Raw genomic sequence first — 23,288 nt, forward strand, 5'->3', positions numbered from 1 at the left:
AGCGGGGCGCCGAGGAGTTAGGGGCAGTGACATTCCATTGTATTGTGACGGACAATGTGGTCTTGGGGGCCCCGGCGGTGAGCGTGAGGGTGGGGGAGGTGGGAGCGCAGGAGGCGCGGAGCCGAGTCTCTGACATTGGGGGATCTGGGGCGGGGGGGTGGTCTGTGCTGCGGGAGAATCTCGGGGACGTGGGGGCTTGGGAGGGGGCCCGGGGGATGCGAACGCTGCGCCTGGGCTGGGTGACATATGTTTGCAGTGGTGGCCAAGATGAAGCTGTTTCTCTTCCGTGCGTTCAAACTTACTCTTGGGTGTCCTCCTCTTAACAACAGCAGGAAGTAAGGAATCTCTCTTTGCCTTCTGTGTTTTGGGGTGACTAAGAGTTGGGAAGAAACCGGAGGTCGGGGGCGGTCAGTGAAGGCCTTAAAGGTTGAAGAACCGAAGCATGCTTCTCCGTCTCGTTTCTGAAGCCCCGGCTCATTATGTAGCGTGGGGTTCAAGAGTTCATCTTTGCTCCAGCATGACCAAGGGAATCTAAAATGTTGACTCTTATTAGATGTTTAAGCTCGCGGGAAATGTGTAGTAGTGCTACACTGTGAAACGGTCCATTTGAATGATAACTGGAAGGCGTGGTTTGGTTTGGACGATTCGGGAGCGGGGTGTTTTAAAGCCACCTCTGCCGAACAATGCAGAAATCTGGTAGGTGCAGCTTCTGATTACAAGGACCAGGGAATCCTGGGTTGCTAATGACTTCATCCTCAGCTACCAACAGGAAGCTTCGTGGCTTTATGATCTCATCAGATTTTTTTTTTTAAATTATTGTCACAACAGAAGTGAACTTTATTACAGTATTCTAGGTTTTCTTTGGTAGAAGTTGCACGTTCATGATTTGAAAAGTATGTGCGAAGAGTAACTGGTCTTTGTCTTAGATAGTACCTTGGGATGATTGTTGAGAGAATGAGAAAAAATTTGCTCAAGAAAAGGAAAATATGCTTTCTTAGAAAATTTAAGGTCCTTTGTTTAAAAGAGATGAGGTTAAGAAAATAATAATGTGATGTGCCAGTGTGGAGCTAAATAATTAAATGCTGAGACCTCTCAGAAATAGTCATAACTTTAAATTATATACTGTTTAAGGAGTTCATGAAAAATGTTTGGCACTTTTCCCTTTTTTTTTTTTTTGGTGGTAATTTGACTATCATTTTACAAGTAGCTTTTGCATATATACCATAATTTACAAATTAAAGTTACTTTCTCTTCAGTGAACAACAGTGATAGGTGTTTATGCAGCATAGTTTATGTTTTAAATGACAAATGTTTTATTAGGTACGTGAAACAAATGCTATCTAGTTATTTCTGTTGTTTCTTTTAGCAGAATACTTCTGAGGCAAGAAACTAAAATCTACTTGTCATATTTTCCAAATGTTATTTATCAAAGTAACAAAGAATGACTTCCCAAACACATTTGAAAACAGTAAGTAGATTTATTTGGAACACATAATCTAAAAGGGATTTATTTTGTTTATTGGAAACGATTGATTTTTAAATGCTCAGCCCCTCCCCTCTTAAAATATATTTTGGGGGTGGAGTTAGCTAAATTATAGCATAGAAAATGCAGGCTTTCCCCCTCCCCCATGAACTTGCTTTGTTAACATCTTGTGTTAGGATCAGGCCATCTGTACAGGGCTACACATGCTTCTTAATTGTACCTCATTTTATTCCTCAAACTGTGCAAGTGCTCTCTTCAGTTATATAAAAAATACTGAATCTGAAATATGTCCTGTAAGTCTTTAAGTATTGTGTGTTTTCAGAAGACTGTTCATATTTTTTATAACATTTTGAAAAGCTGTTTCATAATTCATGTATCAGTTGAATGTTTTTGTTCCCCCTTGTGGCAGTTTTTCTTGAAGGTGCAAATGAATACTGGTTGTGATGATGTGATGTGGGTACTTATCCGTGAGGAGTTAGCCTGTCTGTCACCTTGTTTCCAATAACCTATTCAGAAGCTAACAGATGGTAGTGACATTCAGTTGTTACTGATTTAGGATCTAACATCCTACCTCATGTCTTTACTTGGTCCTGAAATGAAACATTTTCATCAGTTGATAGGAGATAGCATGGTAAACATTTTTTCATGAGTTCTGAAATAACACTTTCTTGATATAACAGCTCCGCAAGATACTAGATATTTCCATTGGTTTAACAATTGAAAAATAAAGAGCTAATGGGAAAACTCTAGCATTTCACTTTAAATAGAGTGTATAGAGATTTCTGAATGTTTCTAAAATATTTCTTGCTGGGTGCATGGAAATTTCAGGGATAAGACCTGATTGTATATACATTTCCATTTATTTGTGCTCTTAGTTTTAGGGACCATATATCTTTCTCTCTTACCATGCGGTTAGAAATATTCTTTGTGGGGCTATTTTAGATACTCTAAATACCTTTGGATGCTTTTGGATATAAGATGATCATCAGGAAGCTACAGACCTGCACCTTTTCTCTCCCTGACATTTGTGTCTTTGTACAGAATAGGAAGAGACAGACTGTTTCATCATGGTTATGATAGATGTTGTGTTGGTATTTGAGTATACACCAGAAGATAACTAAATGGAAATGTTTTGTTTTAAAATAATATTGTATTTGTTTTGCCTTTTTGACTTGAAAGTCTTTTTGCCACCAGTTTTTAGAATTTCCTAAATAAATTATAAATTCATCCTGATTTTAGTATGAATGTAATGAGTGTGATAGGTCGTCTTTCCAGAAAACAAAACTGATTAGCTTCTCCAAAAGTGGTCAGCTACTATATTAAGGACATTTTGTGTGCATGCTCTCTTCCTTCAATCTTGTCCAACTCTTTGCCATCCTATGGACGATAGCCTGCCAGACTTCTCTGTCCATGGGATTCTCCAGGCAAAAGTACTGGAGTGGGTTGCCATGCCCTCCTCCAGGGGATCTTCCAGACCCAGGAATAGAACCTAGGTTCTCCGCATTGCAGGCAGATTCTTTAACACTGAGCCACCAGGGAAGCCCAAGGACATTTTGAGTAAGTTTTAAATCTAGCATTTTCCTCAAGGCTTTTGGCATAAGACCTGAAAGATCACAATTTGTAAGGAGTAGAGACAATCGCAAAGTAGTGAAAGGTTGTTTGGAACAAACTTCTGTTGTTCATAATTTCCCATAGAAACAATGTTGTAAGTAATTTGTAATGTTGTAAGTAATGTCAGTTACTGACAACTGATTTGTGCTAGCTACTGTTTAAGTGATCAATGCAAACACTACTTAATCCTCAAAATAATTTTTTTGAGGTAGGTATTGTTTATACCTTCTTTTTTAAGAATTGGAAACTGAGACATAGTGACATTAATAAACTTACAGCCACATAGCAAGTAAGTAGTGGAGCAGGGATTTAAACCTGGGCATGTTTCATTACTGTCCTGGACTACTTAGATAGTCTTATACTGTAATCTGCCTATGTAATGGGTTAATGATCATTTATAACTGGCCTGGAACCCTGACCATCATTAATATCCTTATTTCAGTGTTCTTATCATTGTCTGTCTTTTTTCCTAATTGAAACATATTTCCTTTCATTTCCATAGCACTGTACTTTCTGACTTTCCTCTTTCCTCTCTGGGCTGCTGCTTTTTCCTGTTCTTCACTAGTTTTTAACTCTTCTAATGTCCACATGTTGTTTCCTCAGGGTTTGGGATTGATAGGATTTCTTGTCCATTCTTTGCTTTGTCCTAGGATATCACATCCATGCCCATGACTTAAAATACCATCTCTAGAGATGCCCATATATACATCTAAAGCCCAAACCTCTTCTGAGCACCTAGTTGCGTATCCATCTACCTCTTCGAGCTTTTATTGGCTACGTGGCAGAAATCATTAGTGGTGAGCTCATACTTTCCCCATCCACCCCACCTCTGCTTCTCTAGTGAAGCCTTTCTCAGTCAGTCACACCTCTGTCCATCTAGTTGCTCAGGCCAGAACCTGGGAGTTGTGCGTGCTCTGTCACCAAACCTTGCTGACTTTTATTTCATCTCTTAAATAATATCTTGAAATTGTCTACTTTGTGTTTCTGCTGCTCCAGCCTGATCCAAGCCACCATTATTTTTCTCTTGGATAATTGCTGCTGCTGCTGCTGCTAAGTCGCTGCAGTCGTGTCTGACTCTGTGCGACCCCATAGATGGCAGCCCACCAGGCTCCGCCATCCCTGGGATTCTCCAGGCAAGAATACTGGAGTGGGTTGCCATTTCCTTCTCCAGTGCATGAAACGGAAAAGTGAAAGTGAAGTCGCTCACTCCTGTCCGACTCTTAGCGACCCCATGGACTGCAGCCTACCATCGTAAATCTTTCCTTTCCTTCCTTCAGTTCATTCCTTTGTTTTTTTAAATGGAAGTATAGTTGATTTGGGGTTCCCTGGTGGCTCAGATGGTAGAGAATTCGCCTGCAATGTGGAAGATCTGGGTTTGATCCCTGAATTGGGAAGATCCCCTGGAAGAGGGCATAGCAGCCCACCCCAGTATTCTTGCCTGGAGAATCCCCATGGACAGAGGAGCCTGGCTGACTCCATGGGGTTGAAAAACGTCAGATGCAACTGAGCAACTAAGCACAAGCACATGGTTGATTTACAGTGTTGTGCCAGTCTCTGCTGAAGAGCAGAGTGACTCAGCTTTACACATATATACATTCCATTCTTTTTAAAATATTCTTTTCCATTATGGTTTATCCCAGGAGATTGTATATAGTTCCCTGTGCTATGCAGTAGGACCTTGTTATTTATCCATTCTAAATGTAACAGTTTGCATTTACCAACTCCAAATTCCCAATCCATTCCTCCGCCTCCCTCACTTCAGTTTGTTCTGTTCATAGAATTCAGAGTGATTTTAATTTAATTTAATTTTTGGCTGTGCTGGTTCTTAGTTGTGGCACTTGGGATCTTTCTTGCAGTATGCGGGATCAGTTCCCTCACCAGGTATCAAACCTGACCCCTTGCATTGTGAGCGTGGAGTCTTAACCACTGGACCATCAGGGAAGTCCCAGAGTGGTTTTGAAAAACACAAATCTACTAGTTTGATCATGTTGTTCCTTTGCTTAGTACCTTTCCATTGCTACTCCTACACCTTAAGGTCAAGTTTTTAAAAATCTGAAATGTGTTGTGTATATGGTCCTGCATTTACTGGTCCATTTAAAATTCCTTGGGTCATCCTAAATTCCTACCTTTCTACCTTAAAGCTCTCCTACACCCTGTCCCTTCCACCTATCTCTCACCCTTTCTCTGTCTCCCAACCTGACTTCATGAAGTATTTCATGTTAGAAGCCTGTTGCCTTTCAACCTCTGCTCCCTGTTGGTTTGTGCAATGGTATATGCATACTGTGTTTCAGCAAAATTCTTAGAAATGTAATTACATACCTATATGCTGTTAAGGTGAGGCTTCCCAGGTGGCTCAGTGCTAAAGAATCCACCTGCAATGCAAGAGACAGAAAAGACACTGGTTTGATCCCTGGGTTGGGAAGATCCCCTGGAGGAGGAAATGGCAACCCACTCCAGTATTCTTGCCTGGAGAATCCCATGGACAGAGGAGCCTGTTGCGCTGCGGTCCATAGGGTCACAAAGAGTCGGACACAACTGAAGCCACTGAGCACGCATGTATACTGTTTATGTAATAGATGCCTTCCTTTTTAGAATGGAAGTTCTTTGAGGGACACTGTGTTTTGCCTACTGCTCTATACCTGGTACTTACTTTTTTGTTGTTTAGTCACTAAATTGTGTCTGACTCTGTGACCCCATGGGGTGTAGCCCACCAGGGGCCTCTGTCCATGGGATTTCCCAGGCAGAAATACTGGAATGGGTTGCCATTTCCTTCTCCAGAGGATCTTCCCAACCTAGGGAACCTGTGTATCCTGCCTCTCCTGCACTGCAGGCAGATTCTTTACCACTGAGCCTCCAGGGAAGATGCTACTCTAGTGCTTGGCATAAGAGAGTGAAAGTAGAGTAGCTCAGTCATGTCCGACTCTTTGCGACCCCATGGACTGTAGCCTACCAGGCTCCTCTGTCCATGAGATTTTCCAGGCAAGAGTACTGGAGTGGGCTGCCATTTCCTTCTCTGGGGGATCTTCCCAACCCAGGGATCGAACCCAGGTCTCCTGCATTGCAGACAGGCGCTTTACCATCTGAGCCTGGTATATAATTGTTGCTTAATATTAATACGTATTTATGGCATGAAAACCAGAACTTTGTTTTAGTGTGGGAATTGGGAGCCCTTTTTCCCTTGCTGCCGTCTCTAGCGCCATTCCCCACCTTCCCTGTCTACTCTGTAGTTGGGGCCAAAATGAAGGGTTTAGGGCATTTGTGATTGTCATTGGTAGGAAGTATGGAGGTGTAGGCTGCTGCTTGCTTTCTTCCTTTCCTTGTTATACTCTCTGGAACAGTGTGAGCACTAATGTGTGTATAGCAAAACACAGAATTTTTCTTTCTTTCATTAAACAAATATTTGCGTGCCCACTATATGCAAGACTGCTGCTGCTAAGTCGCTTCAGTCGTGTCCAACTCTGTGCAACCCCATAGATGGAAGCCCACCAGGCTCCCCTGTCCCTGGGATTCTCCAGTCAAGAACACTGGAGTGGGTTGCCATTTCCTTCTCTGATGCATGAAAGTGAAAGTGAAGCCGCTCAGTCGTGTCCGACTCTTACCGACCCCATGGACTGCAGCCTACCAGGCTCCTCCATCCGTGGGATTTTCTAGGCAAGAGTACTGGAGTGGGGTGCCATTGCCTTCTCCGATATACAAGGCACTGTTGCCTTTATCAAATATATTTCTGCAGTGAAAGCTTGAGAAGTCCAATGTCAAATTCATTCACTCATTAAAATGTACTGAGCATCTCTGAGTTTCTGTTACTAAGCTAAGTTCTACAGGGTACTACAAAAATGAAGGAGACACTGTCCTGCCTCTCAAAGAACTTGCAATACAATAAATGGAGTGTAACCTTTAAAAAATGTGAATCACTGTATTGTACACCTGTAACTTACATTATACATCAACTACACTTCATTTAAAAAAAAAACACAAACTTGTAATTGAGAAAGGTTACAGGATCATATACTTGTTGCCTCTCTGTCTACTTGGCTTTGAAATTCTGAAGTGCCTAAGCAGCTTAGCGTTCCATCCTTCTCTTCCTACTCACCCTTGGTGAAGTTACCATATATATCAAATTATTTTCAAATCTCTATCTTTAGATTCATATCTAGCTATCTTCCTGTCATCTCCATTTGGGTATTGAATAACTATTTCAAACATAATATATCTAAAACATGATTATCGCCCTAACCCCCCTACCACATTCTCCTTTAATCTTCCCCACCTCCATAAATAATTCTACCATTTACTTTGTAGCTCATGCCTAAGAGTTTGGAGCCATCTATGATTCATTTCTTTCATATCCACTCCCTCAGTAAATCCTGTTGGTTTGATCTCCATATGTATATGTTTCCACATGGACATTTGAGCTGCCTCCTTGTTTCTACTTTAGCCTTTCTATAACAGAGTTTATTAACAGGCAGAGTTAACATTTCAGCATATAAATGAGGTAATGTCATTACCCTGTTTACAACCCCCTCATGTTACTCAGGAAAATACAGAATCCTTATCGTGGCCTCTGAGGTCGTAAGTGATCTGAGCCTTGGCTAATTCTCCAACCTAATCATTCCACTCCATCCACCATCCTTCAGCCACATGGGCCTTATTTCTGTTCCTGAAACATGCTAAGATTATCTGTGTCTTAGGAATTTCGCACTGGTTGTTCTTTTTATCTGGAGTTTCTTTACAGGTCTTTGCTGCTACTTCTGGACATGTAGGTTTTCACCCAGATGTTACCACCTCAGAAAGGTCTTCTCTGACTGCCCTATGTAGAGTAACTTCTCATCACTGTATTATATCACAGAGTTGTATTTTCTTCATTGCATTATTACTCTGAAGTAATTCTGTAGATATAGATATATATCACTTGGCTTCCCTGGTAGCACAGCTGGTAAAGAAGCTGCCTGCAATGCAGGAGACCCTGGTTTGATTCTTGAATTGGGAAGATCCCCTGGAGAAGGGCATGGCAGCCCACTCTAGTGTTCTTGCCTGGAAAATCCCCATATACAGAGGAGCCTGGTGGGCTACAATCCATGTGGTCACAAAGAGTCTGACAAGACTGAGCGACTAAGCACGTATGTATCACTTATCACTGCCCTTCCCCATACCACTAACCACCACTAGTAGAATGCATGTTCCATGAGAACAGGGAGCTGTCTTGTTCACATCTGTTGAAGGCAGTTTAGAGAAATGGTTGATAGGATAAGCTCTTAAGTCAAATTTGGGGCAGGGCGTTCTATTTTGACTCCACCACTTGCAGTGTGATCTTAAAGAAGTCTCTTAATTGTTCTGTTCCTGAAGTTCCCTGTGTGAAAAGAGGAAGTTTTTTTGAAGATTGAATGAGAACACAAAAAAAGCGTTTAGAACGGTGTCTGGCATATAGAATAGTGTGTAGCATGTGAGCAGTATTGTCAGCACTTAGAACAATATCTGGCACATTGTCAGTGCACATAAAACATTCAGTGAATGAAAGAAATTACTATAGTCCTAGGCAGAATGCTTGTTGTTTTTTTTAAAGAGGTATAAAAATGTTTGGGGGACTTTGAGGGAAAAGTTATATTGAGTTCAAGAGGATTAAGAAAGCATTTTTCGGGTGTATTGTATACAGACTGATCTGAATTTTTGTTAACATCGAGTAAATGGCATAAGGTTTTAGCGGAAAGAAGGCACTTCCGAGAGCAAGTGTTCCAAAGTGGGAGGGAGTGGAATCTGCTGAATTAGTTAAGGGGGCGGTCCTTGAACTGGCACACCATCACTTCTTTCACAGGTTACTGGTCAGAGCAGTCCTGGGCGCAGTACAGAGAAGACCTCATTGCAGAGGTCACCAGAGTAATACTCTTCCACAGTGTATTAGTACTAGATTTTTGAGGGCTTTTGATGACAGACAATGGAGTTTAGTCTCTACGGCTCAGTAGGGAGCTTTGAAATTCAGATTTTTAACAGGCATGATGATGATGCTGTCAGCCCCAAAAAAGAGTTTTAATAAAATTAATTTGACAGTCAAGTACAGAATGTTTGAAGAAGTATCAATTCACTAAGATGTGAGGAAAGAGCACATGTAAATGTCCTAAGGCCAAAACAAGTCTGGTAATTCCCTTCTCTGACTCAGTCTAACCCTAGATCAGTGGTTGTCAAATTTAAGAGTCCTTCAGAATCACCCAGCGGGCTTGTTGAAATACAAGTTGCTGGGTCTAACCCCAGAGTTTTTAAATCAATAAATATGAGGTAGAGCCCAATAATTTGCATTTCTAACTAGTTCTTAGGTGATGCTAGTGATGTTTATCACCTTATCACCCTCTTCTTGCTATTCTTATCTCTGCTTAAAAATCATCTCTTCATTAAGGTGTTCCCTTACCACCAAATCTCAGTGGCCCCACCTAGTTTGTCTTTTCATACTGTTCATGGAGTTCTCAAGGCAAGAATGCTGAAGTGGTTTGCCATTCCCTTCTCCAGTGGACCACATTTTGTACGAACTCTCCACCATGATGCGTCCATCGGTAGCCCTACACAGCATGGCTCATAGTTTCATTGAGTTAGACAAGGCTGGGATCCGTGTGATCCGTTTGGTTAGTTTTTTGTGATTGTGTTTAGTTTGGACATGTAACAACAGACTGGTTCAAAATTGGGAAAGGAGTACGTCAAGGCTGTGTATTGTCACCCTGCTTATTTAACTTATATGCAGAGTACATCATGAGATATGCTGTACTGGCTGAAGCACAAGCTGGAATCAAGATTGCTGGGAGAAATTGTCAATAACCTCAGATATGCAGATGACACCACCTTTAAGACAGAAAGCGAAGAGGAACTAAAGAGCCTCTTGATGAAAGTGAAAGAGGAGAGTGAAAAAGTTGGCTTAAAATTCAACATTCAAAAAACTAAGATTGTGGCATCCGGTCCCATCACTTCATGGCAAATAGATGGGGAAGCAATGGAAACAGTGAGAGACTTTATTGTTTTGGGCTCCAAAATCACTGCAGATGGTGACTGCAGCCATGAAATTAAAAGACGCTTGCTCCTTGGAAGAAAAGCTATGACCAACCTAGAGAGCCTATTAAAAAGCAGAGACATTGCTTTGCCCAAAAAGGACCATATAGTCAAAGCTATGGTTTTTCCAGTGGTCATGTATGGATGTGAGAGTTGGACTATAAAGAAAGCTGAGCACCGAAGAATTGAGGCTTTTGAACTGTGGTGTTGGAGAAGACTCTTGAGAGTCCCTTGGACTTCAAGGAGATCCAACCAGTCCATCCTAAAAGAAATCAGTCTGGAATATTCATTGGAAGGACTGGTGCTAAAGCTGAAACTCCAATACTTTGGCCACCTGATGGGAAGAACTGACTCATTGGAAAAGACTCTGATGCTGGGAAGGATTGAAGGCAGGAGGAGAAGGGGATGACAGAGAATGAGATGGTTGGATGGCATCACCAACTCGATGGACATGAGTTTGAGCAAGCTCCGGGAGATGGACAGGAAAGCCTGGTGTGCTGCAGTCCGTGGGGTTGCAAAGAGTTGGACACAACTGAACAGCTAAATTGAACTGAACATAAGATATGGGAATTTTAGAGATGTTTACTGAGTGTCTGTCATGGGTTTTAGATCTTGGAATATATTAGTTTAACAAAACCTAGATCCCTACCCTGATGGCTTTTAAACTGGGTATGTGGAATGAGACAGATGATAAATAATAAACATAACTTTGTAAATTTTCTGGTATTTTGGTAAGTGATACAAGAAAACACGGTTATGAAGAATGGAAGGTGAATGAGGAAGGCAATGTAGATTTAAATCGCAGTCTAATTGAAATAGTGATATTTGGTAGTCTTTTGAAAAGAATATTTTACATTGAGAAACAGTACTTCAATAAGAGAAACAGTACTTCAATAAGAGGTTCCCCCCACCCCACCCCAGTGAAGCAAATGAGACTACAAGTTTTGTTTAAAAACATATTGCCTACTCTTTTGCTAAACGTACATACAAAATGTCTTCCTTCTTTGTGAAATGTTGATCCTTTGTTGCTGCTACTGCTGTTCTAAATTTTAGGAACATGCTAGATGACTTATTACCAGGATGTTACACAGTTTCTGAATTTCCCTTGGGCCAGTCTAGCTTGGAGAAGGCAATGGCACCCCAATCCAGTACTCTTGCCTGGAAAATCCCATGGACGGAGGATTTTCCGTTCGTGGGGTCGCTAAGAGTCGGACACAACTGAGCAACTTCACTTTCCCTTTTTACTTTCATGCATTGGAGAAGGAAATGGCAACCTACTCCAGTGTTCTTGCCTGGAGAATCCCAGGGACGGTGGAGCCTGGTGGGCTGCTGTCTATGGGGTCGCACAGAGTTGGACAAGACTGAAGCGACTTAGCAGCAGTAGCAGCAGTCTAGCTAGGCTTTTTCCCTCCTAGGCCTTTCTGCAATCAGGGCTTTTTTGTTGTTGTTCAGTAGTAAGCATGTGTTCAAAAATGTATAGAGGTACTATATAACTTGAAGAGGTAAATGGGAGAACATGGACCTAGTTTTAGCATATCTACTCACTTTTCTTTCATTTTTTTTTTTCCTAGAATCATGACCACAGATTCTCCCTTGACCTCTGTCTCTTTTATCTCTGAAAAAAAGCATACCATTTTCCCATTGTTCCTTGAACAGCAACAAGAATGCTCTTATCTTGGGGTCTTTTGGCTGTTTCCTGTACTAGGACCACCCTTCCCTCTGATAATCTGTCTGGCGGGCTTTCTCCCTCACTTCATTCAGTTCAAAATGTTGCTTTGTCAGGCCCCTCCTTAGTGCCCCTGTCCCCATCTGTACTCCGCTTTATCACTGTGTTGCTCAGTACCCTGCTTTAAGTTTCTTTGTAACATTTGTCAGTCCTTGATAGTAAATATTTCTATATTCTTGTTTATTGTTGATTCCTGTCCATTAACCCTTGACTGTTTCTTGACAATCAAAGTTGAGCTGTTTAGTCCTCCCCCCTTCCCTCGCCCTTCCCCAAAATATCTGTCACATAATAAGTCTTCAGTAGATATTGATCTAATAAAGAATAGAGTTAATGCTGGAATACATTCTGCTTTGAGTTATTATCTAATATCTCAGAGTTTAAATTTGGCCTCCATAAATTTAAGTTTCTTTAGGGATCCTGACCATGTAACTTATCCTATGTTTGTAGGCCTATAGGATATAACTAAATATAAAATAATGAAATTTTCGTATGACTTAAATGCCATCATTCTCATTACTGTGTGATCACTGATCCTATTTAAATAACTTGGGACCAAATTTTTCTGACCTAGTGAAGCATGATAAACACAAAAATGTGGATAGGCTAAAATACTTTTGCTTGAATCTGCCTGAATTAGATGGCTTAACATTTTTAAACATTTCTTATATTGAGCAAACTGCAAACTCAATGTTGATCTGATAGAACAGCTAGTTCTATCCCCTTTTAAACAGACGTTAAGTTATTGAAATCAGTTTGGTTTGGCTAGAGCTGCATAAATAAGGCTTATTGGACAGTGCCAAAGTAAGAGTGTGAACCATTTGAAAGGATAGGGTTTAAGTAGAACAGTGGCGATACAAAAAAACAAGAGATGGTCTTTTGCTGTTAGTATCTTTGTGTTGCTTTTTTCTTTTTAACAAGAGCAACTTTGGACCCAATGATCCTAACTTACAGCATAGAAGGTGATGGTTCCCGACTTGCTATTAGAAGCTAATCTAGGGCTTTCCTGATGGCTCATTGGTAAATAAAGAATCTGCCTGCCAGTGCAGGAGATGGATTCAATCCCTAGTCTGGGAAGATCCCACATGCCGCCGAGCAGCTACGCCTGTGTGCCCCAACTAGTGAGCCTGTGCTGTAGAGCCTGGGAACCACAACTATTGAGCCCAGGAACTGCACCTACTGAAGCCCATGCACCTTTAGAGCCCGTACTCTGCAACAAGAGAAGCCACCGCAACGAAAAAACAACTCATTAGAACTAAAGAGTAGCCCCCACTTGCCACAACTAGAGAAAAGCCCATGCAGCAACGAAGACCCAGCACAGCCAAAAAAATAAGTAAAATTATATGTATTTTTTTTTTTAAAGCTAATCTAGTATACCAGCCAATTAGCATATACCTATTGTGTGTACACCTTTTGTGCACTCAGGGCTTCCCTGATAGCTCAGTTGGTAAAGAATCTACCTACAATGCAGGAGATCCTGGTTCGATTCCTGGATTGGGAAGATCCGCTGGAGAAGGGATAGGCTACCCACTCCAGTATTCTTGGGCTTCCTTTGTGGCTCAGCTTGGTAAAGAATCTGCCTGTATACACGAGACCTGGGTTGGGAAGATCCCCTGGAGAAGGGAAAGGCTACCCATGCCAGTATTCTGGCCTGGAGCATTCATGGACTGTATAGACCATCGGGTCACAAAGAGTTGGGCATGACTGAGCGTCTTTCACTTTCATTGTGCACCTTGGGTTTCCCTGGTGGCTCAGTAGTAAAGAATCTGCCAAACAGGAGACATGGCATGAAATTGGGTTCGATCCTTGCGTTGGGAAGATCCCCTGGAGAAGGAAATGGCAACCCACTCCAGTATTCTTGCCTGGGAAATCCCATGGACAGAGGAGCCTGGTGGGCTACAGTCCATGGTTCTCAAGAGTCTGACATGCTGCTAAGTCGCGTCAGTCGTGTCTGACTCTATGTGACCCCATAGACGGCAGCCCACCAGGCTCCTCCATCCCTGGGATTCTCCAGGCAAGAACACTGGTGTGGGTTGCCATTTCCTTCTCCAGTGCATGAAAGTGAAAAGTGAAGTGAAGTCGCTCGGTCGAGTCCGACTCTTTGCGACCCATGGACTGCAGCCCACCAGGCTCCTCCGTCCATGGGATTTTCCAGGCAAGAGTACTGGAGTGGGGTGCCATTGCCTTCTCCGAGTCTGACATGACTTAGCGACTAACAACAGCAGCAAACGGTTGTGCACCTGATTATGGACATTTAGCATCCTCATAAAGTATACTTTGGAATGAGTTTGTCTGTTATTCAGGTTTAATGGACATGTTTATTAAGAAATTTTAAGTTACTTTAGCTTGTAAATTATGATGCTGGAATAACATTTTATGAAATCTTTTTAAACTATTGTTTCAAAATGTATACCTTTTCTCCAGTGTTCATTATAATTTCTTCTTCTGTATTCACCTTTGTTTTGGACCAGAAATCTGTAACATGAATTAGTAGAAGTTGATTTTTCTCTACTGCAAACAACAGCAGCATTTTTATTATGGAAGATTGTAAACCAAACACATTTAAAAGCTATAATGAATCCCTGTGTATCCATTAGCCAGCTTCTACAGTTTGAGCACATGATCACTCTCCTTTCATATATGTCCCTACCAACTTTGTCTCCCTACTTTGTATTTACTTTGTTTTATTTCAAAGTGAATTTCATGCCATGTATGTGTCTCTTTCAACCATAAGTTTGTTTCTGAAAGATAAAGGCTTGAAAATTTTTAACAAAACCATAACATGTAGGATATTTTAAGGCAATATATAAATATTCTACTTACTTTGGTATCTGAAATCAATCTTAAAATAGTATAAATAATATTGTACAATTGCAGTTGTATAAAATACTGGTGGTTTTATTATAAGTTTTTGGTTAACAGACTTACAAATTTCTGGAAATTTCCTTAAGAAAACCTGTTCAGCATCTGGAAAATTTCTGATTACTTTTTAGTAAAATTTATAGGGCATGCCTGAAACTAACACAACATTGTAAATCAACTATACTCCAATAAAAGTTTAAAAATTTGTAGCAAAAGAAAAAATAGTATTGTATCAAAATGAAAGTTAAAAGTTTGGGGGAAAAAAAAAAGTTTGGATTTTGATTCTCCTGAAAATCTTTTTCCCTCCTCAAAAATGTTGTTTATCAGGTTCTTGTACTAAACCAAAGATGTACAAATGTTTGTCTACAAAACTGTTCACAAGTGTGAGTTATTGTGTGTTTCTGTAGAAAGTATATATACACTCTAGAATCAAGTGTATATCTTCAGGAACATTTTCCTTGTTTAATGCCAGAAATCCTAGACTATGTTAATATTAGTGAACAAAATTATGATGACTAAGAATTCAGCTCTCCTAGTTTCTCAATCAAGGAAGAAATTTAACTTGGTAAGGAAAGACTAGGCCACAAACGATAAGATACAATAAAGAAATTAAAACTATTTCATAGTACTTACATGTTTGAATCATGGAGACATGGATTCTGTTGTGTAGCATAAGAAGTGACCAGCTCTGTGTGTTCAGTTTCAAGGATCCCTTCCTAGCTGGAAATGAGAGAGAATCATTCAGGACCCACATGTCATTTTTGTCTGCCTCTTAAATGAATGTTAACGTCTGGACATTACAGATTTGTTAATACACTGCAGCAGTTCAAATCACAAAATAATTTGCTTTGACAGATGTTATTTCTTTTAAAAGAAAACCATTCTAGAAAAATATTGGGGATTGGAAAAAATTGGACCTGAAATGTTTTCTTTGTTCAAAGGAAAAGTCAGTAATGCAGGTGATGACAGAAATAAAAAAGGAAGATGGGATGGAATTTTGGAATTGAGGTCTTGGTGACTCTTGTCATCACACAGATAGCCAACCACATGCCACATCACCGTCACATTTGATTTATTTCCCAACTGAACAAAAAGCGGAAGCTGTGAGTAGCCTTGACATTGGCATCGTCTCTCTTGGGCATCTGTTACAAATGCCAAAGTCTGTCTCTCTTTGTTGTGGATAATATTTGGAACTGGTAGATTGGTCTTTGAATATGTTCTACTGCTCCACTAGGCAGGAAATACCATACTACTTATTTCACTTTCTTAGTGAAAAACAGAAACACCTTCTATTTAACAAATGTATCATTTATACAACCTGCAGTTGGATTTTTTTGTAAAGATCATTAACGATGTATATAAAATTAAAACAGATTTACTTAATTCAAGAAATCATACTTGATTTAACAGTAACTGGTACAAAGGACCAGTTGTACCTCCTTTATACCAATTATCAGTCGGGGCCCTGCATGAAACGTTATTTCTCTTAGAGTATTCATTTGAGACCACTTCAGTGGTGAAGGGCTCAATAGTATGTTTGGGAGTAGAATTAAGGGAACCAAAAAGGGATATTGAGACACTGAGTGAGTAACGGCAGTGTGAAGCCACTTGTAGGCCTGTGAAGGGACACCAGTTACTGGAGCCCAGACGGAACTGTAGTTGTGAAAAGATGCAGCATGGCTGGAACCATGGTTGTGCTACAGGGAGGGAATGGACAGGTAACGTGCAGGCTTCTCTCTACTGCTTCTAATCTCCTGCAGAACCTACCTCTAATGGCCCCTGAAGAGCCAAGGGGATGCAATGTATAGAAATTATGTATGTAATGAGATAGTCTTAAAAAAAAAAAACTAAGGCCCAAAGAAGCTGTAAGATGATGAACTCCCATTAGAGACAGTGATTGAAGGCCATTTGACTCCTCCGACACTTTCTTAAAAAAATTAACAGTTTTATTAAGATTTAATTTACATACCATAAAATTCTCCCATATTAAGTATACAGTTCAATAATTTTTAGTATATTTATATCACCAGTGTCACCACAGTCTAATGTTTGAACATTTTCATTACCCTTGAAAGAAACCTCATTCCCCATTCTCAGCCCGAGTCCTAGACAACCATTAATTCATTTAATGTCTGTAGATTTGTTTTTCCTGGACATTTAGGAATCATAAAATAAGTGTTCTTTTGTGTTTGTCTTCTTTGCCTAAGCATAATGTTTTTGAGAGCCACCCATGTTATAGCATGTATCAGGACTTAAAAATGCTTATAATGGAATAATATTCCATTGTTTAGATATAGCTTGCTTCCTAAGTAGCTGTAATGGCACAGAACCTTCCTGCCATTGCAGGAGACATAAGAGATGAAAGTTCGATCCCTAGGGTGGGAAGTTCCCCTGGAGAGGGAAATGGCAATCCACTCCAGTATTCTTGCCTGGAAAATCCCATGGACAGAGGAGTGTGGCAGGCTACAGTCCATAGAGTCGCAAAGTTTCAGTCATGACTAAAGCTATTTAGCACACTTTTGCTTACTCCCTAGTTGATGGACATTTGGGTTGTCACTTTTTGGCCCTTGTGAATATTGCTGCTGTGAACATTTGTGTAGAAGTATTTAAATGAAAACATGTTTCATTTTCCTTGTGCAGGAAAATTCTACCTAGAATTGTTGGGTCATGTGATAATGGTGTTTCACATTTTGAGGAGCTTTACCAACCTTTTCTAAAGTGGATGTGCCATTTTACATTCCAGCCAGCAACGCATGAGGCTTCTAGTTTCTCCGTATCCTTGTCAACATTTGTGATTATACCATTTTTTTTGTTGTTTTGTTTTCAATTATAGCCATTACTCTCCTGAGAAGTTTACTATTTTTAACCGAGAGTTGTCTCTTCTCACATGATATTCTGCAAAGTCAGGTTCAAAGGAAATAAGGTATCTTTTATCATCAATCACCTTATTATTTTCACTTTTTTTAAACTAAAGGACATCACAGTGGAATTACTCATCAGTTAGTAGCCATGTTCATTAAGCTCTACATCCCTTAACACTTGTTTTTAAAGTAGTTTTTAGTGAAACTTGGGGCTACTTATAGTAACGTTTGTATGAGAGGGCTGTTATGACAATAAAGGGTCTATTTGAGTTTAAGATTTCCTTTGTTTTCAGTTTTAGTTTGGGAACTGAGGGAAGTTTTGTAGCACATAGCAGCTGGAGTACTCCCTTGCTTAAAAATCCTTCAGTTGTTTTCCATTGCACTTGAAATGCAATGGAACCCAAGCTTTTTATTGTACCCCACAGGTTTTTCATGTTTGCCCCTTGCCTACTGCCTCTCCAGTGAATGGGTCTGCTGGTACCCTCCCCTTCCGTCAGTACACTCGAGGCATGTCAGTCTTCTTTCAGCTGCTCTGTGTACCTAGCTTGCTCACCTCAGGTCACACCCAACTCTTTCCTCTTCTCTTCCTTTGTTTTGTCACAAGGCTAGCTTACTGCCTATCCCCTTTCCATGGAGACTTCTGCTGATTGCTTTGTTCTTCAAAAGGAAGTGTCCCACTCACTTCAGTCCTCAGCTCATTTCTCAGGGAGGATATTCTTTGGGCAATTTCATCCACTTTCGTGATTTCAGAAATACCCAGCTGGTAATAATACCCAATTTTGAATTGTCAGCTCAGTTTTCTTTTCCTTAGTTCCAAGTGGGAATGTTCACTGGCCCTGTTTTGAGTATTTCCGACATTAACTCTTACGAACACCTTCTGTGCTGTGCTTCGTTGCTCAGTCGTGTCCGACTTTTTGTGACCTCAGGGACTGTAGCCCACCAGGCCTCTTTGTCCATGGGATTCTCCAGGCAAGAATACTGGAGTGGGTTGCCGTGCCCTCCTTCAGGGCATCTTTCCACCCCAGGGATTGAACCCAGGTCTCCCCCATTGCAGGTGAATTCTTTACCATCTGAGCTACCAGGAAAGCCCAAGAATATTGGAGTGGGTAACCTATCCCTTCTCCAGGGGATCTTCCCAGCCCAGGAATCAAACTGGGATCTCCTGCATTGCAGGCAGATTCTTTACCAGCTGAGCATCAGGGAGCACCTTACCTCAAATTTAATGCATTCTCCGTCAGACTCCTTCAGATTTGTTCAACCTTCTGAGTGGTTCCCCATCATTCATGGTTCCTTTATCTTCCCCCACAAATTGTTGTTGGCCAAGTCTTGTCAGTTTTATTTTTCAAGAGTTCTCAGATGTCTTAACAACTATTGCCACTGTTCTTTCTGTCCTTATCATTTTTTACCTAGATTCCTGCAGTAGGATCTTGGCCTTTCTACTTTTAGGCTTCCCCTGTTCCTCACAGTGCTTCTCAGATTGTCCTTCTAAGAGCGATTCCCTCCTTCTGGTATATGGCAGAGTTGAGAGTGTATAGTGTGAAAAAAAAACACCAGATGATGCTGATGAGCGCCCCTGGTTAAAAATCATTCTTTTAAAATACAAATGTAGTCATTGAGCACTGATTAAAATTCTTCAGATGCTCTTCGTTCCCTTGAAGAGAAATGTGAGATTCTTGTGTTGACATGTGATTTTCTATAATATGGCTCCTGTCTCTCTCATAATCCCCATCTCTAGTACAACAGTGCATAATTACTTAAAAGTCTAGTGTATCATCTTATTTACATTTCCAGGTCTTTATGTTTGGTGGTGTTTTCTCCCTGAAACACTCTTCTTTCCTTGAATAATTTCTCTCTTTCTTTCAGTACTCACCTGTCATTTCCTAGAGGTAAGCCTTATATTATATAATGTTTGTTCGTTTGTTTGCTTAATGCCTTTTTATTTCTGTGACTTCTAGTGCCTAGCATTATGCTTGGCAGTCATTAAATGTCAGTTGTATAAATGCAGACCTCATCTTTTAAGTGCAGTAATAATAGCGTTGATTGAACATTATGTGCCAAACACAATACTGTGGTAAATTATATATATATATATATAATATATATACATATATATTATATATATATATATGCTGTATGTGCTCCGTCATGTCTGATTCTCTGTGATCCAATGGTCTGTAACCTGCCCAGCTCCTCTGTCTGTGGGATTCTCCAGGCAATAATACTGGAGTGGGTTGCCATTTCCTACTCCAGGGGGTCTTCCTGTCCCAGGGATCGAACTCATGTCTTCTGTGTCTCCTGCATTAGCAGGTGGATTCTTTGCCACTAGCGCCACCTGGGAAGCATATGTGTATATATATGCTTTATCATTTACTCTCACAACCTGGAGAGTAATGAATGTGCATGTTATTATTCACCATAGTTTACAGTTAAAGAAACAGAGACGGTGTGGTTAGCCTCAAGAATTTGTAAAGTATGGATATACAGAGCTGGATTTGAATCCTGTGGCTTATTTTCAAAGCTTGTGTGTGTGTGCTTCACAGCTATTACAAAGTTGTTTCATGCTTCATTAGTTTATTTTTTCAAATTCACAATAAATAACTCCTTAATAAAGACTGATTCTTATGCTTCAGGTTTTTTTTTTCTTTTTAAATTCTCAGGCTACAATTAGCTAAAATTTTTTTAAAAAAAGTATTTTTTCTGACATATAGGTATGAGTGGAACAGACATGCTAGACAGAATTCTCCATGCATAGGTAACTCAGTGAACTCAGTGTTATCACTCTACTGTTTTGAAGATAGATTTATACTAAAGAATACTGTGTGGGGCTTTCCTGGTGGTCCAGTGGTTAAGAATCCACCTTGCAATGCAGGGGACACAAGTTTGATCCCTAGTCCAGAAAGACCCCACATGTCATGAAGCACCTAAGCCCATGCTCCACAACAAAAGAAGCCATCATGAGAAGCCAATGCACCGCAATTAGAGGGTAGCCCCTGCTTACTGCAGCTAGAGAAAGCCTGTGCACAACAATAAAGACTCAGAACATCCAAAAATAAATAAAAATTAGAAAAAATACTGTGTGATAGATGAAGTAAAAATATTTAGTTTAACTCAGAATATTAGAAATACACAGAACAGGGTCTTCGCTGGTGGTCCAGTGGTTAGGACTCCATGCTTCCACTGTAGGGAGTGTGGGTTTGATCCCTGGTTGGGGAACTAAGATCCCACATGCCAAAAAACAAACAAAAGGAATACACAGAATATTAGGCTTCATAAATAGGAAAACTAGGATTCCATATGCTTTGCTGAAAGTCTTGACGTATGTTGTTTACAGAATCAGAACTGGAATCTGGGCCCCCTAACTTCCCAACCAGGCTTCTTACGTTTCTCAACTGTGGAAAGTTAATACCTAGGACTAAAACAATATTTTCCAAGTTTTAAAAAAATCTGTTTTTATTATGTTAGAATATGTATATTTTCAGTGACCAGGTTCTTTCTTTAACACAGAGAAGAAAATAGTGTGACTACTTAAGGGAAAATCATTCATTCAGTCTTAAGTAATTTATTACTTGTGTGCAAGTACTGGCTTGTTTACCTGGGATTTAACATATTTCATGGAACTTTTGCTAATTGATTTTAAAACTTGGAATGTGTTTTATTTCTTAAGTATTATGGACATAAGAGTATGCTACCCAAGGAGAATGTTCTTAATTTGGGCTTCAGTAATTAAATCCATTGAATAGTGGCCTGGTTAGATCTCTGCTTTATATTGAGAACTCTCATACAATGCCTAGAATTAATAGAAGTCTCAAAAGTATTCGGTTTTTTTTAAGAAAGGGTTGCTCTACTTGCTTAATCCTTCATTTTTTATTTTCCAAGCATTATCAGGATGCCGGGTAATCAGGCCAGGTACTCAGTACATATTTGCTTGAGAGGTGATTGAGCTGTAACTTAAAGGTGATTCCTCTTCTAAAACTGAACATAGGTTGTAATTAATTACAAGTTATCTACGATGTGCCAGATACTATTTTGGGTTCTGGGGTTATAGCAGTGAAGGAAGCAAAGGCCCTGTCTTCATGAAGTTTTCATTTTAGTGGCTAATAGGCAAGCTAGTAAATAATATCGAGTGTTTATTAGTGCTCTGGAGGAAAACAAAGCAAGAAAACAGAGTCAGGCAATGTGGAAAGAGGACAGAAGAAGGATGTTGTTTTATATCAGATGGTCAGGCAAGTCTTCTGTGAGGTGAGGTTTGAGCAGAGACCTGAGGGGAAATGAGGTAAAACAGCTTTGTATGTTTAAGGAGCAGCAGCCGGAAGACCTGTGTAGCTGGAGTGGAGAATAGATAAAATTGGAGGTTTAAGGGAGCAACAGTTAGGTAACTTAGTGCATTGAGGATTATTATAAGAACTTTGGCTTTTACTAGAGTGAGATGGGAAGCCATTGGACAGACTTAAGCTTAAGAGTTTTCATGTTTTGGCTATATTTATTTATTTTTTAAACATTGAGCTTACAACACTGTTAGTTCCAGGTGCACAACATACTGATACAGCATTTCTGTACATTCCAAAATAGTTAGCATCTGTCACCATACAAAACTACCATATTATTGACTATATTCCTCATGCTGTGCATTTCATCACTATGACTCATTTATTTCTTAATTGAGAATTTGTACTTCTTAATCTCCCTCACCTGTTGCACTCATCCCCTCCCCAAGATATACAGATGGACAACAAAGACATGAAAAAATATTTAATATTACTCATCATCAGTTCAGTTCAGTCACTCAGTCATGTCCGACGCTTTGCAACCCCGTGAACCGCAGCACGGCAGGCCTCCCTGTCCATCACCAACTCCCTGAGTCCACCCAAACCCATGTCCATCGAGTCGGTGATGCCATGCAGCCATCTCATCCTCTGTTGTCCCCTTCTCCTCCTGCCCTCAACTTTTCCCAGCATCAGGGTCTTTTCCAGTGAGTCAGCTCTTCACATCAGGTGGCCAAAGTATTGGAGCTACAGCATCAGTCCTTCCAATGAATATTCAGGGTTGATTTCCTTTAGGATTGACTGGTTTGATCTCCTTGCAGTCCAAGGGACTCTTAAGAGTCTTCTCCAGCACCTCAGTTCTAAGGCGTCAGTTCTTCTGTGCTTAGCCTTTTTTATTGTCCAGCTATCACATCCATACATGACCACAGGAAAAACCATGGCTTTGACTATACAGGCCTTTGTTGGCAAAGTAGTGTCTCTTCTTTTTAATACACTGTCTAGGTTTGTCATCACAACCTTGTCTAACTCAATGAAACTATGAGCCATGCCGTGTAGGGCTACCCCGTGTAGGGTTATGGTGGAGAGTTCTGACAAAATGTGGTCCGCTGGAGAAGGGAATGGCAAACCACTTCAGTATTCTTCCCTTGAGAACCCCATGAACAGTATGAAAAGGCAAAAAGATAGGACACTGAAAGATGAACTGCCCAGGTCAGTAGGTGCCCGATATGCTACTGGAGAAGAGTAGAGAAATAGCTCCAGAAAGAATGAAGAGGCTGAGCCATAACAAAAACAACACCCAGCTGTGGATGTGACTGGTGATGGAAGTAAAGTCCGGGGCTATAAAAATATTGCGTAGGAACTTGGAATGTTAGGTCCATGAATCAAGGTAAATTGGAAGTGGTCAAATAGGAGTTGGCGAGAGTGAACATTGACATTTTAGGAATCAGTGAACTGAAGTG

The 23,288-nt window shown here is 40.4% G+C and overlaps 1 protein-coding gene across 15 annotated transcripts in view; it reads left to right on the forward strand.

Moving 5' to 3' along the window:
- QSER1 (glutamine and serine rich 1) overlaps nt 1–23,288 on the forward strand; it is a 77,128-nt gene that overhangs the window by 879 nt on the left and 52,961 nt on the right. Inside the window, exons 1-3 of one of the 15 annotated variants that reach the window (XM_081543786.1) lie at nt 65–335; nt 1,370–1,468; nt 15,647–15,808. The exons of 3 other annotated variants lie outside the window; for them this stretch is intronic. The gene's annotated coding sequence lies outside the window, so the exon portion shown is untranslated. Of the gene's footprint in view, nt 1–25; nt 336–821; nt 894–1,366; nt 1,469–15,646; nt 15,809–18,249; nt 18,330–19,429; nt 19,453–23,288 lie in introns of those variants that run through there. 11 more of the 15 variants (XM_081543787.1, XM_081543791.1, XM_081543785.1 and 8 more) reach the window with 11 other exon arrangements.

This window comes from Giraffa tippelskirchi, chromosome 11, assembly GCF_054371585.1.
Source record: "Giraffa tippelskirchi isolate mGirTip1 chromosome 11, T2T-mGirTip1v1.2.pri, whole genome shotgun sequence".
In the NCBI taxonomy this organism is placed as follows: Eukaryota; Metazoa; Chordata; class Mammalia; order Artiodactyla; family Giraffidae; genus Giraffa; species Giraffa tippelskirchi.